The following is a 13,086-nucleotide window of genomic DNA, read 5'->3' on the forward strand; positions in this document are numbered from 1 at the left end:
TGTTTTACTGTCTTGTATATGTACTGTAGGGACGCGGGTGGCTTTGTGGGTTAAATCACAGAGCCTGTACTGTAAGCTTCCCAGAGTGGCTGGGGAAACTCAACCGGATGGGCAGGGCATAAATTCTGCAATCATTCTTATCATCCCCCTGAGCACGGCCTTGGCTGGGGAGGGTGGGGTATAAATAAAATTATTATTATTATTATTATTATTATTATTATTATTATTATTATTATTATCAGTATCATCATTATCTTGTGATTTTTTAAAGTTATTTTGAAATTCATACTGCAATATTAGCTTACAAAATGTTATGGGTGGAGAAAATCACAGGGTTGCCATAAACTATAATCCCACCCGGGAAATCTCATTCATATATATTCTGTAAATTTGGGGAGGTCACACACCTCACCTGTGCTAATACTGGCAGTCTTTGGCCTGCACAGGCACACCTGGTGTGTAGAGCCTCCAGCCTCAGGCACTGTCTATCATGAAAATGGGTCCTTTGACTGGGAGGATTCATGCAGTCGCTGTCATCGGATGCTGATGGGTTGTATCTCAGCTTGTCAGTCACTCTGACATTGCCTACAAAGAATAAAAGGAACAGAAATGCTTTTGAGGTGCAACTTCTGTATCAAGCTTGAGAGCCATTCCATGGACTCTGCACCCCTGTTTCTGATGACAGGTGTACATTATCCTCATCCTCAGTAGAAAAGACACTTAAAGATGGAAGCCTGAGAGAGATGAAAAGGTTTCTGGCTGCTTCCTGGGTGGGATTGCGGAAACCAAGAGCTGCTTCTGAGAAGGCCTCCCCCCTCCCCTCTTCCTCTCCGGATTTCCTCTCCTCTCCAGGGGACCAGTGGTTGGACTGGGCAGAATTGCTGTGTCTGGACAGGGCGGGGGATTATGGGGACTGGACCCCCCACTTTCCTGGTGTAGCAGGAACCCCCCCACCCCAATCATTCTGTTTGTATAAATTTCACACTCACACACTACATACGCCACATTTCTGTTATAAATTCATAGAAAATCAACCATACATTGGATTTGCACTGTTCCATTCTTATTTTACTCCGTATGACAAGAACTAACAAAGGGGGGTGACTTAGTCTTGGTCTCAGCACATACAGAGGAGCCCTGCCCATACCAACCCTGATGATCCCAGACAGAAGACAATCAAGATCACAAAGAACCTGCATATGGGAGTGGATTCAAACAAAGGACACTGATCAGATCTTCCCTCAGGGGGCAGGAAACTGCCAACTGCCCTCTGTCCTCTGGAAAGCACTCATGGGGAGGGGGAAAGGAGGAACCAGCCAGGTGACAAGACACTCAGGTTACCACCAACTCCTCCCTCAGCCCCTCCTTTCTGTAATGTATGCCTCCCTCAACCCCTCCTTTCTGTAATGTATGCATGATGTTTCTGGGGGTGGGCTAGACCTGGAGGAGGGGAATTTCAAAAGTTTTTATAAGACCTTGCACACTATTCTTCTGGGTCTTTCCTCTCTCCTGCACGTGAGGGGAATACCCTGTTGCAACAGTTCAATAAAGGCCAAGCCTACAGGCTGCTGTTTTGCTCCAAGTTATCCTGGTTGGTGTCTTTGTTTTGTCCAAGGGAGCCCTCGGATTTTTCCTGTAACACTGGGATCCCTCTCTGGTCGCCTTGAAGGGGTGGCCAATTCCTAGGTGGGAGAGAGAGGCCAAGGCGGCCTCTCTGGAGGCCCACAATGGAGACGCCCTCCCCCCCCCGAGACTGGTCTTCCTATCTCCTCCCCACCCTGCCAATGCTGCCCTTCCCTGACCCGGGGATGCTCCCCCCTCCCTCCTTCCATGACCCCCTCTCTTTCTCCCGGAGTCTCCCCTGCATCCAGAGGCTCCCTTGGTCCGGTTCATCCCTCGCCCTGCGCGCCACACCTCTCCATCCTATGCCCCCCCCCCGACAGGAGCAAGGGAGGGGCAGCGGGGGGGTCTCTATCCAGGCGTCTCTCGCGCCCCTTAACCCTTTCATGTGTTAGGGTAAAATTCCGGGTGCGGAGCTGCCCTGCCACCCAGCTCGTCGGACTAAGTCCGCGGGTCCTAGCGGAAGAAATGAGTTCAGCCGGAGACGGAGCAAGATGCGGAGATCCGAGTTTATTGGCCAACAGGTTCAAGTAGAGATTGAACCCCGAGAATGGGGCGACATAAACTTTTAAAAGTTCCCTCCAAGTCCCAGAATACAGTGCAGAAAACGTCATGAATACATCACAAAAAGGTGGGGTTACACAGATCAGCACTTCAGGAAGGTGGGGGGCGGGGGTTACACGGATCAGCACTTCAGGAAGGTAGGGGTCGCACAGATCAGTACTTCAGGAAGGGAGGGGGTCACAGAGTAAAGAGATATGCATAAACGTTTCCTGAGTACAGGTGATGGCAAGACAATGGCGCAGATATGCATCGCCCGTCACCTAGCATTGCCCGGAGGAAGGGCTTGACTGGACCATCTGACAGGATTAAGGTTTTCCTGCGTACGTGACCTGTCGGTTCGAGGATTATGGCGCTGAGGGTAGCATCACGGAGTCCGGAGGGAACTGTTACGGAAGGGGGGGGGCATGTCTTCTTCACCTTCTTCTTCGCTACAATATATCAATTTATTTCCAATTGTCAAAAGGGACTAAAATCTATAAAATTCATAGAAAATCAGCGTGCCAGTTTGCTCAATTACTCTAGGACTCCATCACATCTCCCCTGTCCAGCATAATCCCTCAAGCAAAGTGTCAAGACCTTAATCCTTTCAAATTGTTCTGATCAGCCTTTCCTCCAGACAATGTCAGGTGGCAGACTATGCATATTTGAGACCATTGTCTTTTCATCCCCAGGAAGTGTTTATCTGTGCATATCTCCAGCTCTGCATATTCCCCCCTCCCTCCTCCATATGTTAATCTGTGCAACCCCTACCTTACTGAACTGCTGATCTGTGTAACCCCACCTTTCTGTGATGTATTCATGACGTGTTTTGCACTGTATTCTGGGACATGGAGGGAGTTTCAAAAACTCATGTCACCCCTTTCTCACTGTTCAATCTCGCCTTGAACCTGTTGCGCAATAAACTTGGATCTTCTGCAGTTTGCTCCTGTCTCCGGCTGAGCTCATTTTTCCTCCGCAGGGACCCACGGACTTAGTCCGATGAGCTGGGTGGCAGAGCAGCCTCGCACCCAGATTTTTGCCGTAACAGTTGGCGCCCCACGTGGGGCATGCGGTTCTCCCGCGTTGCTGACCGGGGGCCCTGAAATCTTCAGCCGGCACCAGGCCATTTTGCCTGGGAAGATCCTTTGGACCCCCGGCCATCCTCCGGGCGGTAATCGAAAGCCCCAGGAGTTCAGCCGGGGAGCAAAGAGGGATCCAGCCGGCTTATTCATCAATCCGGGGATCATCATAGAAGACATGTGAGTATAAGGAAAAGGAAAAATCCAGTGCACTGGTGGGAAAGGGGTGGAAATCTCCTGGCAACTGAATTCTCTGCCCTCCTCTCTATCGCTCCTTCTCGCCTGTCTCTTGGTCCAATTGGTGAGAGAGACCGTGGACTGCTGCTCGACCCGAAAGGGGGGTTCTGAGCTCTATCTCTTTCTCTAAAAACCCTCCAGCCAGCCGCACCAATTGGGAGTCCGAAAGTAAGACGGAGAGACCCGACTTGAAAGATAGCCGACTCTCCGCAACGGGTATCCCAGTTGAAAGCAAGGGGCTGGAGTTCTTCTTCCGAACTTCCCGAGCGCCCTTACGGAGGGGGCAGGAAGGGGTCTTGCTTTCTGTATCAATCCCAGCCGCACTGGTCGGTGCCACGTAACACGTGTATCGTGCGTGAGCCCGCTTCCAAAAGCAAGGGGGATTTTCGGTTCGAAACTCTATCCAGGGATCACCCGATCTGGCACCGCACGGCGCGGGCGTTCAGTAGGGCCCCTTTTCCTGAGATTGACGATAGGTAGGAGGTTGCCAGGAGGGATAGCCCATGAGGAATTGGGCGGGATCGGCAGAGTGGAAAAGGACCCCAGGTTATTGACTAAGGAAATAGGAAGGAATACCGGATAGCTAGAGCTCTTTAAAAACCCTCTAAGGAAGTTGCCAAGCGACTAAAGACCCCTCTTTACTATAAATCCCGTATTAAGTATATCAATCTCCTAGATATACCAATCCTTACCACCCTTTCTCTTCCCTCTTTCTGTCTAGACACGCGTAAAACATAAAATGGGTACCCAGGCTTCCAAACGCGAGCGGGCTCACTCTGGGAAGAAGGCTTCTAGAAAGCCATCTCAGTCTCAGAAGGACCCTGACTCTCCTCTCCAATTTGTCATCACGTATTGGAAGACGATTCCTGGCCACAAATTATTATCGAAGCAAAATTAGAGAACCTCTGTTCTGAAATCTGGCCTGCCAGCACCGCCTCCGCCAAGCCCGAATTGCGTTGGCCGGCTGGTTAACTGGTGGTGTTTGAAGAGGCAAGGAGGCTCTTAAAACCATGTGGGACCTTCCTACTAATTTCACTTAATGAAGCTAAAGGAAGCAGCCCAACTCCTTGCAATAACCAACTAAAGGATGAGAGTATATATGTTTACATGTTGTCTGTTATGTGTGTTGTGTGTTAATACATATATGAGAATATGTGTGTTTACATGTCGTCTGTTATGTGTGTTGTCTGTTCCTTCTGTCTCTGACAGACTGCCTTTCTTAAGCGCGCATAGTTTAAACTGCAAGCTTGCTTCAAAATTTAATTTTTAAGGAAGCCATGCTGGACCTTATCAGTCCTAAATAAGACAAAATGAGAATGAAAGGTGCAAATGTTTACCCCACCTCGTGCTCTGCCGCAACTTTTCAGATTGTGAGTCTACAGTCTATTTTGGAATGTGAATGTTTCTAATGTTTCTGGAATGTGAATGTTTCTAATGTGAATGAGATGTTTCTGCTGCAAAAGCGTAGTCGAGCACAACTGCTCTCTCAAGGTAAAATGCAGTGTATTTATTTCATGAAGCACATGCCTATGAAAGTATGGTCTTCCTTCTAAGAAAATATCTGAGTCCAGTTTTAACTTTGATTTGGTTGGACAGAAGAGTTATTGTAAGGCTCCTGATATCAGGCCTCTTTTCTTAGAAAATGCCCCCCCCCCCCGTTTCATTCTGTCTCTTTCAGGGTTTTTTTTTTTTCCTTTCTCTTCTTCTGTGCCAGGTAAATTTACTTCTGAGTAAGCTTCCTTTAAAGGAAACTGCAAAAGGGGGGGGGCATAGATTAGGTTTACTATTCCTCTGCAAATTCAGGAAAAATTGTCACTTTTGTATTCCCTTTAAATCAAATCTATGGCTGTTTTAACTATGCTTTATAAGAGATCCTCTCCCTATCTTAAGAAAATGTTCACTTCAATCTTTCTTTAAAGATCATTTGTCTAGGAACTTGCACTCTAAGGAACTTGCACGTCTAAAGAAGTAAACTCAAACTAATCTCAAGATCTGCTAAAGGGTTCTGTATAAAGTTGGGAATTTTTATTTTCTTCTTCCTTAGTACATGATAGGAGCACTGATTGTGCTCTCTTCCCCAGTAGTGCCTGTGTACATAAGTATGTGTGTGTAGTACAAATCTTGCTGTGAAATCTTGCTGTGAACCCTTTATTTTGGAGGGTTGGACTAGATGACCCCAGGGTCCCTTTTAGCTCTCCCAATTTGAGGCTGTGTGGAAGGACATGTGTCTGCAAGCATTGGAGGATTTGAGGGTAATTCTTAAATTCTGGTGTGGTGATGGAGTTGAAATTCAGCCTAGCTTTGCTCTTTAGTTTTAAAACATGAGAGGTGAAGCCGAAGCACAACTGAGAATATCAAGCATTTGAGTGATTACAGTGTTTATCATTTTGTCTACTATTAAAAAAAATCAGACTTCAAAGTCAATTCAAAGTTTAAGCACATCAAATACATATGAGTCTTGACCATTTATCCTGTAAATAAAGGGCAGAAAAAAATTTGTCTGCAAATGGTAAGGCTGAAATGATTGGGAATATTAAAAATCTTATGAATTCTGAGTCTGGCCATTTTCCCCCATATATAAGGGCGTGGCATTGTTCCACGAATGGCCAGAGGGATATTAGCCCTTTCCTGTACATAAAGGAAGCAGTCGCTTTGCTTGGGCTGAAATTGCTAGCTTTTGTTGGTGAATACTTCAATTGCTGAGTTTCTCTCTTTTGTTTTAAATCTAACCCTCTTTTAAAATCTACTTACCCTTCCCTTATTCAAATTCTAATTTTGCCAAAAGATGCAACATTTCAATAGTATAAAAGGTTTGCTGAGACATGAACTCCACACATGCACAGAGACTAGATCAGCAAGAAAAAAAAAAAAAAAGAAAAAAGAGGATAGGAAAAGAAATGAGAGAGAGAGAGAGGAAGGAGGGGGAACTGTAGGGAGTGAGAGGAGCTTGGGCTGAAGGGGGAAATTTATCCTAATTTCCTTATGTAAAAACTTGGAGCCACTGAGGGAAATCACCCTTAATGTGTCCTTTGCTCCAGGGGCTTCGCAAGACAAAAGGTGTGCCAAGTTTCAAATCTTAACATGATTAACATGCCAAATTCTTTTCACAGGTAAATTTCAAAGCACTCCCCCCCCAAGGGATTTAAAATCACAGACTTTGTGTGCATTTTAGGAACAGCATTTCCTGACAGGCTTCTCACATGAAATAATTTTTCCCTTTTAACAGGATATGTGAACCCCGATAACAAAGGTTTTTGTCCCTTCTTTTCTCCCACAGCAACTTTCTTTCCTGTTCTGTGAAACATGTCTGAATCCCTGCTGTATTTGTGACTTCCATCTCTTCGTGCCTTTGACGCTTTAAGTTACAAATAATCTCTTTTCATTTATTTAATCAGTTTTTCCATGATGTCTACGAAATTAAGCGAAGCACAACCTAACATTGTTTGTGGAATGGTATTTGTTTACCCTTTGCCTGATCATTTCTTATTAATTCTGTCATTTTGGCTAGTTCAAGGTACTTGCACAACTTTAAATTGCCATTCATTTTCTTGGTATTAAGTCATTTCCCAGTATTTTGCTATTAACATTCTAACTGATGTGGTCACATCAAGAAACACTCTTTTATTTTCATTGTTACTTCAGATTTCTTAAAATTCTGTGTCTTAGCATTTATTTATTTTGGTTCCTCATAGGTCAGTGTGTGTGTGTGTGTGTGTGTGTGTGTGTGTGTGTGTGTGTTTTATTATTATTTTAACTGTGTCTTTTAAGTCCACCCTGCCCTTACAGGATATCACTTCTACAAGTGTGTTATTACAGATCCAATGAAAGACTTCGCCACCACAACAGAAGACACCAAAGTTTCAAAGTGATGTCTCTTTCAAAGGATATAGACTGCCGGGGGGAGTGGGGCTGACAAAGGGGGGTGGAGTTGAATTACAAGGACATTTTCTGACTTTTGAACCTCAAGATACATATATAAAATATCCCAATTGTCTCAAGATATGCAACTGATATTTAATTAGTTTGTTTTGTATTATGTGTTATTACGTAGGAATGTTGAAATGTGTCTGACAGTGTGTCATTTCCACAAATGGGGGGGCTATTTTGTGGCTATTTTTGTGTGTAAGTGTTTTATGTCTAATGTCTTATTCCTTACACCCCAGTGGAGGATCCTCATACATTTTATACCTTTTAACAGATCAGGATATTATGTAGTCCAATGTTTAGACTTAGATAAATTTATTACCATATTTCGTTGTTTCACCTGGCACTCTGCCAACTTCCCTACCCATTTTAAAAAATGTGCTAAAACCCACTTTACCAAGGAGAAGCTTCTAAGATACATGAAGGTGGATATGCTTTGGTTTAGCAGGAATGATCCCTTATACAGTTAAATTGACTTATTTCGACAAGTGCCCCTTTAAGAATGGTTTTCTTTTAACAGATTGGTTTGAAGAGTTGAGAACCATGGGGAAAGATAAATTCAAATTGGACTCAGTTTGAATTGGGCAAGTGTATCCAGGCTGCAATTAGCTTTTGGTCCTTAAAGTGCAAGTGCGCAACTTCCCATGACTGCAAGACCAATAATAAAACCCCCATAGGAAGCCAAGGCAAGGACATTTCCCTCAGGACGTGCCCGAACCTATGGCAGCTGTGGTGAGTGCCAGGCAACATGGTTAATATGAAAGCCCTAAGTGGATTCACCAGGGATTGCCACTACTGTGAGACCACAGAAAAGCTACCTTGACACCTGAGAACACAAAAATGGCGGGGGACAAAGCAAACTACATTTTTTTTCAGTCAGTAGTGGACCTTCCTGCTAAATGTAAAGCATAGACCACTATTGAACAAAATACAACAGGTGTCCTTTTTGCACTACTATACTTGCAAATGGCCTTAAGAGGCATGATTTGCAAGTCCCCTTCAGGTTTGCACAAACCCACACATCTAGTACGATAGATACAAAGTTATTATTTAGTGCATATCTATATAACATACACATACATTGTATTGGTCCGTGTTGCTCCCTCCTTTGTTGCCCTGCTCAACCCACCTCCTTTTCCATTAGGGCCTATTCCCACTCACACGGCACCCCTACCTTCACCGAGATTTAGGGTGCGGAGAAAAGATTTGCAAGTTCTTACAGAACTTTAATGCAAATCTATCTCCGAATGGGGGACTGTTACGGAAGGGGGGGGGCATGTCTTCTTCACCTTCTTCTTCGCTACAATATATCAATTTATTTCCAATTGTCAAAAGGGACTAAAATCTATAAAATTCATAGAAAATCAGCGTGCCAGTTTGCTCAATTACTCTAGGACTCCATCACATCTCCCCTGTCCAGCATAATCCCTCAAGCAAAGTGTCAAGACCTTAATCCTTTCAAATTGTTCTGATCAGCCTTTCCTCCAGACAATGTCAGGTGGCAGACTATGCATATTTGAGACCATTGTCTTTTCATCCCCAGGAAGTGTTTATCTGTGCATATCTCCAGCTCTGCATATTCCCCCCTCCCTCCTCCATATGTTAATCTGTGCAACCCCTACCTTACTGAACTGCTGATCTGTGTAACCCCACCTTTCTGTGATGTATTCATGACGTGTTTTGCACTGTATTCTGGGACATGGAGGGAGTTTCAAAAACTCATGTCACCCCTTTCTCACTGTTCAATCTCGCCTTGAACCTGTTGCGCAATAAACTTGGATCTTCTGCAGTTTGCTCCTGTCTCCGGCTGAGCTCATTTTTCCTCCGCAGGGACCCACGGACTTAGTCCGATGAGCTGGGTGGCAGAGCAGCCTCGCACCCAGATTTTTGCCGTAACAGAACCGAGTAGAATGACGTCAAAATGGAGAAGATCGGAGCTTTGGCTGATTTTATATTATTTTCTGAAGTTTTCGGCCCCTTGCCGGTCAAGTGTGTATTGTATATTAAAAGCGGAAACTAATGGATACAGTGTAACGAGACTTTGACAGTTTTACGAGGTCGCTGGTTTCGGTTCCATTGTCCTCGCAGCGGGGAGCCGTCAACAACTTGTCAGGAGGTTAAATGAGCCGTGCAAGAGCTGTCTGAGCTAGCTCCTGCAGGGAAATGCATGCTCTTGATTGGCTAAGGCGCAGCCATTTTAGTTAATGGAGAAAACAGTACGAAACGGTCTACTCGTATTAGAAATAGGGCGAGAATTAGGCTTAAGAAGAAAATGGCTTATTTCGCCCGTATATAGGAGGGAAGAATATCAGGAGGGAAGAATATCATTTTATAAAGTTAAGGGGTATAGTGTGGTGCTTGTACAACAGTGTGGGGTTTCAGGAGTTGGGCGCCATTGAGGTCATCACCTCGGGCCTCTAGCGAGGAGGGGGAGGTGAGGAAAGGTGCCCCCCCTCTCCTTCCGTATCACATGGGATTCGCGGAGCCTGGGAAACGGGGCGAGGGGTCGGCCCTGCGAAGAAAGCCCCCTTGGCAGCACGCGCGCCGGGATCCAGGCCCCACGGAAGGCGCTTGGGGGAGCTGGAGGGCGTCTCTGGGTCCTTTTCTCCCCTCTCCCCCCCCCCCGCGACCCCTTTACCTCTTTGTCCTCACTCCCGATTCTCCTTTCCTGTAACATCCACGGGGGGGGGGTCCCCTGCCTCCTCCCTCCCCTTTCCGAAAGCGCCCCCCCTAGAGCTATGGTGCAGAGCAGCAATCCGGAGTGGAAGCTCCACTTCCGGGAGAAGCAGGCAGGGTGGGAGGGGGCTCACCCCCCCATTCCTGGAGCAGAAGCCGGATTGGAGGAGGAGGAGGAGGAGGAGGAGCAATGTATTGGGGGGGTGATTTGGGAGTGTGTGGGCGGGATAAGAGAAGGATGTGCCAGGAGGGGAGGGAAAGTGTTGAGCGGGTGGGGGGGGAGGAGGAGAGGAAATCCCCCCCCCCCGTCTTCCTTCTGGGGATCAGGAGAGGGGGGAGGGGCTGATCCCGATAATCCAACAGCGAAGTCACAAAATGAGTTCTGCATGGAAATCAGATCAGACTCCGAGTTCGTGTTTTGGCAACATGACAGGTCTGTCTGTCCGTCGGGATCCCTGAGGATTCCTGCTCCCTGCCTTTTCCCGGCCAGCCGGAGAGATCACTGGAAAGGGCAGATTTCTTGACTCCAGAATCCAGCATCGCAGACCCCTTTCATTCAGGCCTAGAGATCTGACCTTTGGACGAGTCTGCTTGGATCATGTGGATCATCAATGGATTATATGGATCATCCATGATGTCATACCCATCTCACGGGGGGGGGGGCGCTCAGGAAGAATCTCCTGCCACGTGACTGGGGGAGTCTGGGGGCTGACGGGGGTCAGACAGGGCTGCTGTTTTGCTCTCCTTACTCTTTCAGCTCAGGTTTTACTGAAATGGGGGGATTCATTGAGGAAACGGGGCTAAGTGAAAACATCCGTTGCACAGAGGCAAATGTGTATATTTTGTAACCACCCAGTGAGTTGTGTTGCAAAGGCCATTTGCAGAAAGGCTCCTATTGTATCACCTGCGGCTACATGCCAGAGTTTGGGTCTTTTTGCGGAAATGTGTCGGTGTAAATGCGCTTTTGACAATATCTCTTGGAGTTTCATGAAGAAGAACCTACAGGGGATGGGGGTAGGCCAAGGTTTTGAAAATGGTATAGGTGCAATATACTCTGAACAAAAGGCTAAATTAATTGTAAATAATGTGGTGACGGAAGAATTTAAGATAGAAAAAGGGACACGACAGGGGTGCCCAATCTCCCCACTGCTTTTCATATCGGTCCTGGAGGTTCTGCTGAATATGATTAGAAGAGACCCGTTGGTTAAAGGTATACAGGTTGGAGCCAAACAGTACAAACTGAGAGCATTTGCAGATGACTTAGTATTGACGTTACAGGAGCCAGAATCTAGTACTAAAAGGGTTTTAGAATTAATTCAAGAATTTGGTCAAGTGGCAGGATTTAAACTGAACAAGCTAAAAACTAAGGTTTTAGAGAAAAATTTAACACCGATTGAAAGAGAGAGGTTTCAGAATGAGACAGGCCTGACTGTGGTTAAGAAAGTGAAATACTTGGTGTCAGGGCTCCCTCTAGGTCCCAGCTCACAGAGGACCAATGCCAGGCTGATATTATGTACAAAAGTCTTTATTGAAGTATAATTTCCATTTTAAAGCCAGAGTGTGCAACCCTACGTCTAGACTCTAGACAGGCGAAGTCCCCTCTGAGTCACTCCACCTTCTGCACCAGTTTAAGATCCTAGCCCGGCTCCACCTCCTGCGCTGTTCCTTCCTCCTCTGGGTCCTTCTGCCCCCTGGGGTTTCCTCCCTCCTGGACTCTTCTGACGCTGACCCCCCTGGGTCTTGCCCTTCCTTCCGGCGGGCTTTAGGACCTGGCTCCCTATCCGGGCTACCTGCTGTGCCACTCGCCTGTACATTTGAACTTGGCGCGCGCGCCCAGCCGGTGACTTTCCTCCTGACTGTTTCCCTGCTCTCCGATGGAGGCGTGGCCAATCCTGACTCATCTCCTCCCTCTGGTGGTGGGAAGACTGGTCCCGATGCCTGGGACTCCTCCCCCCCACTACCCTCTGGTGGGGACGCTGGTCCTGATTTCCAACTGCTGCTCAGGGAGTCCCCGCTGGCCCCTTCCTTCTGGGGTTTCCCCCTTGCCCTGGCCATCGGCGCTCCTCTCTGTGAATCTTCCGATTCGCTGGAGAAACTCGTGGATTCTCTCTGACCACTGTCACTGCCTACACCCCCCTCGTATTCCTCCTCCTCACTCTCCATTTGCTCCTTCTCCTGTGTCTCTGCTCCTGAACCCCTGACATCCATCCCCCCCTCGAAGCCCCCCCTTCCCCCCTCCCCCTCTCCAGGTGTGGGTTCCGGGAGCTCCAGTGTTGTGGGGGTGAGCGTTGGATACAGTTCGTCCCCGGTGGCTTGCAGCCATCGGGATAAGTCTGGGAAGTCCTGCGCGGGCTCATCGACAGCGATCTCCTCTGCTTCCATCTCCTGGGCGGTGTGCTCGAAACCTGGAGCCGCCCCCAAATCCCCCAAGACCCCCTCTCCCCCTGTCGCCAGGGGTGACCCCTCGTCCCAAGGTCCCTTCAGCAGGTCTTTGCGCCAGCCCACCTCGGGCTGGTCCTCCCACCAATAAGACCCCCCCGTGCCAGACCCTGAGAGCGATCCCTCTGGGGAACTGTCTCCCGGGGCCGACTCCTCGGCTGAAGAGAAACCCCGGAAAGTGCTGGCCGAGAGTGTGGGTGTGAACAGACAGTCGTCGAAAAAGTCCGCTGGCATGGGCTTGTCCGGGAAAAGTGTATGGAATTCGTCTTTGAGCCACTGGTCCTCCAGTGCATAATCCGGCACCCACCTGTTGGCGCTGGCCGGGGTGTCCGCTGTGGCGAGGAGATATTCAATCCCATCCTCCCCCCACCTGGAGTCTAAAATCTCTGTGGCTTCATTGAGTGGCTCCCCTCTGGGCGACCCCCCTTTCGCGGGCGGTTCCCTGAGCGGGTCTGGTGCTGTCCCTGGCGCCTGAAACCTGTGAGGGGCATTGTAGGGCGTGAGCACTGATCTATGAAAGACCGGGTGCATCCTGGACCCCTCTGGGAGTGTCAACCGGAAGGCCACT

The 13,086-nt window shown here is 47.8% G+C and overlaps 2 protein-coding genes across 5 annotated transcripts in view; both read right to left on the reverse strand.

Moving 5' to 3' along the window:
- LOC309351806 (uncharacterized protein) overlaps positions 1–10,750 on the reverse strand; it is a 152,476-nt gene extending 141,726 nt beyond the window's left edge. Inside the window, exon 1 of the mRNA XM_081879797.1 lies at positions 10,042–10,750. The gene's annotated coding sequence lies outside the window, so the exon portion shown is untranslated. The remainder of the gene's footprint in view (positions 1–10,041) is intronic.
- LOC309351863 (uncharacterized protein) overlaps positions 1–13,086 on the reverse strand; it is a 77,409-nt gene that overhangs the window by 26,417 nt on the left and 37,906 nt on the right. The window lies entirely within an intron of this gene.

Source organism: Podarcis erhardii, assembly GCF_964252035.2.
Source record: "Podarcis erhardii genome assembly, chromosome: 10".
NCBI classification, from domain to species: domain Eukaryota; kingdom Metazoa; phylum Chordata; class Lepidosauria; order Squamata; family Lacertidae; genus Podarcis; species Podarcis erhardii.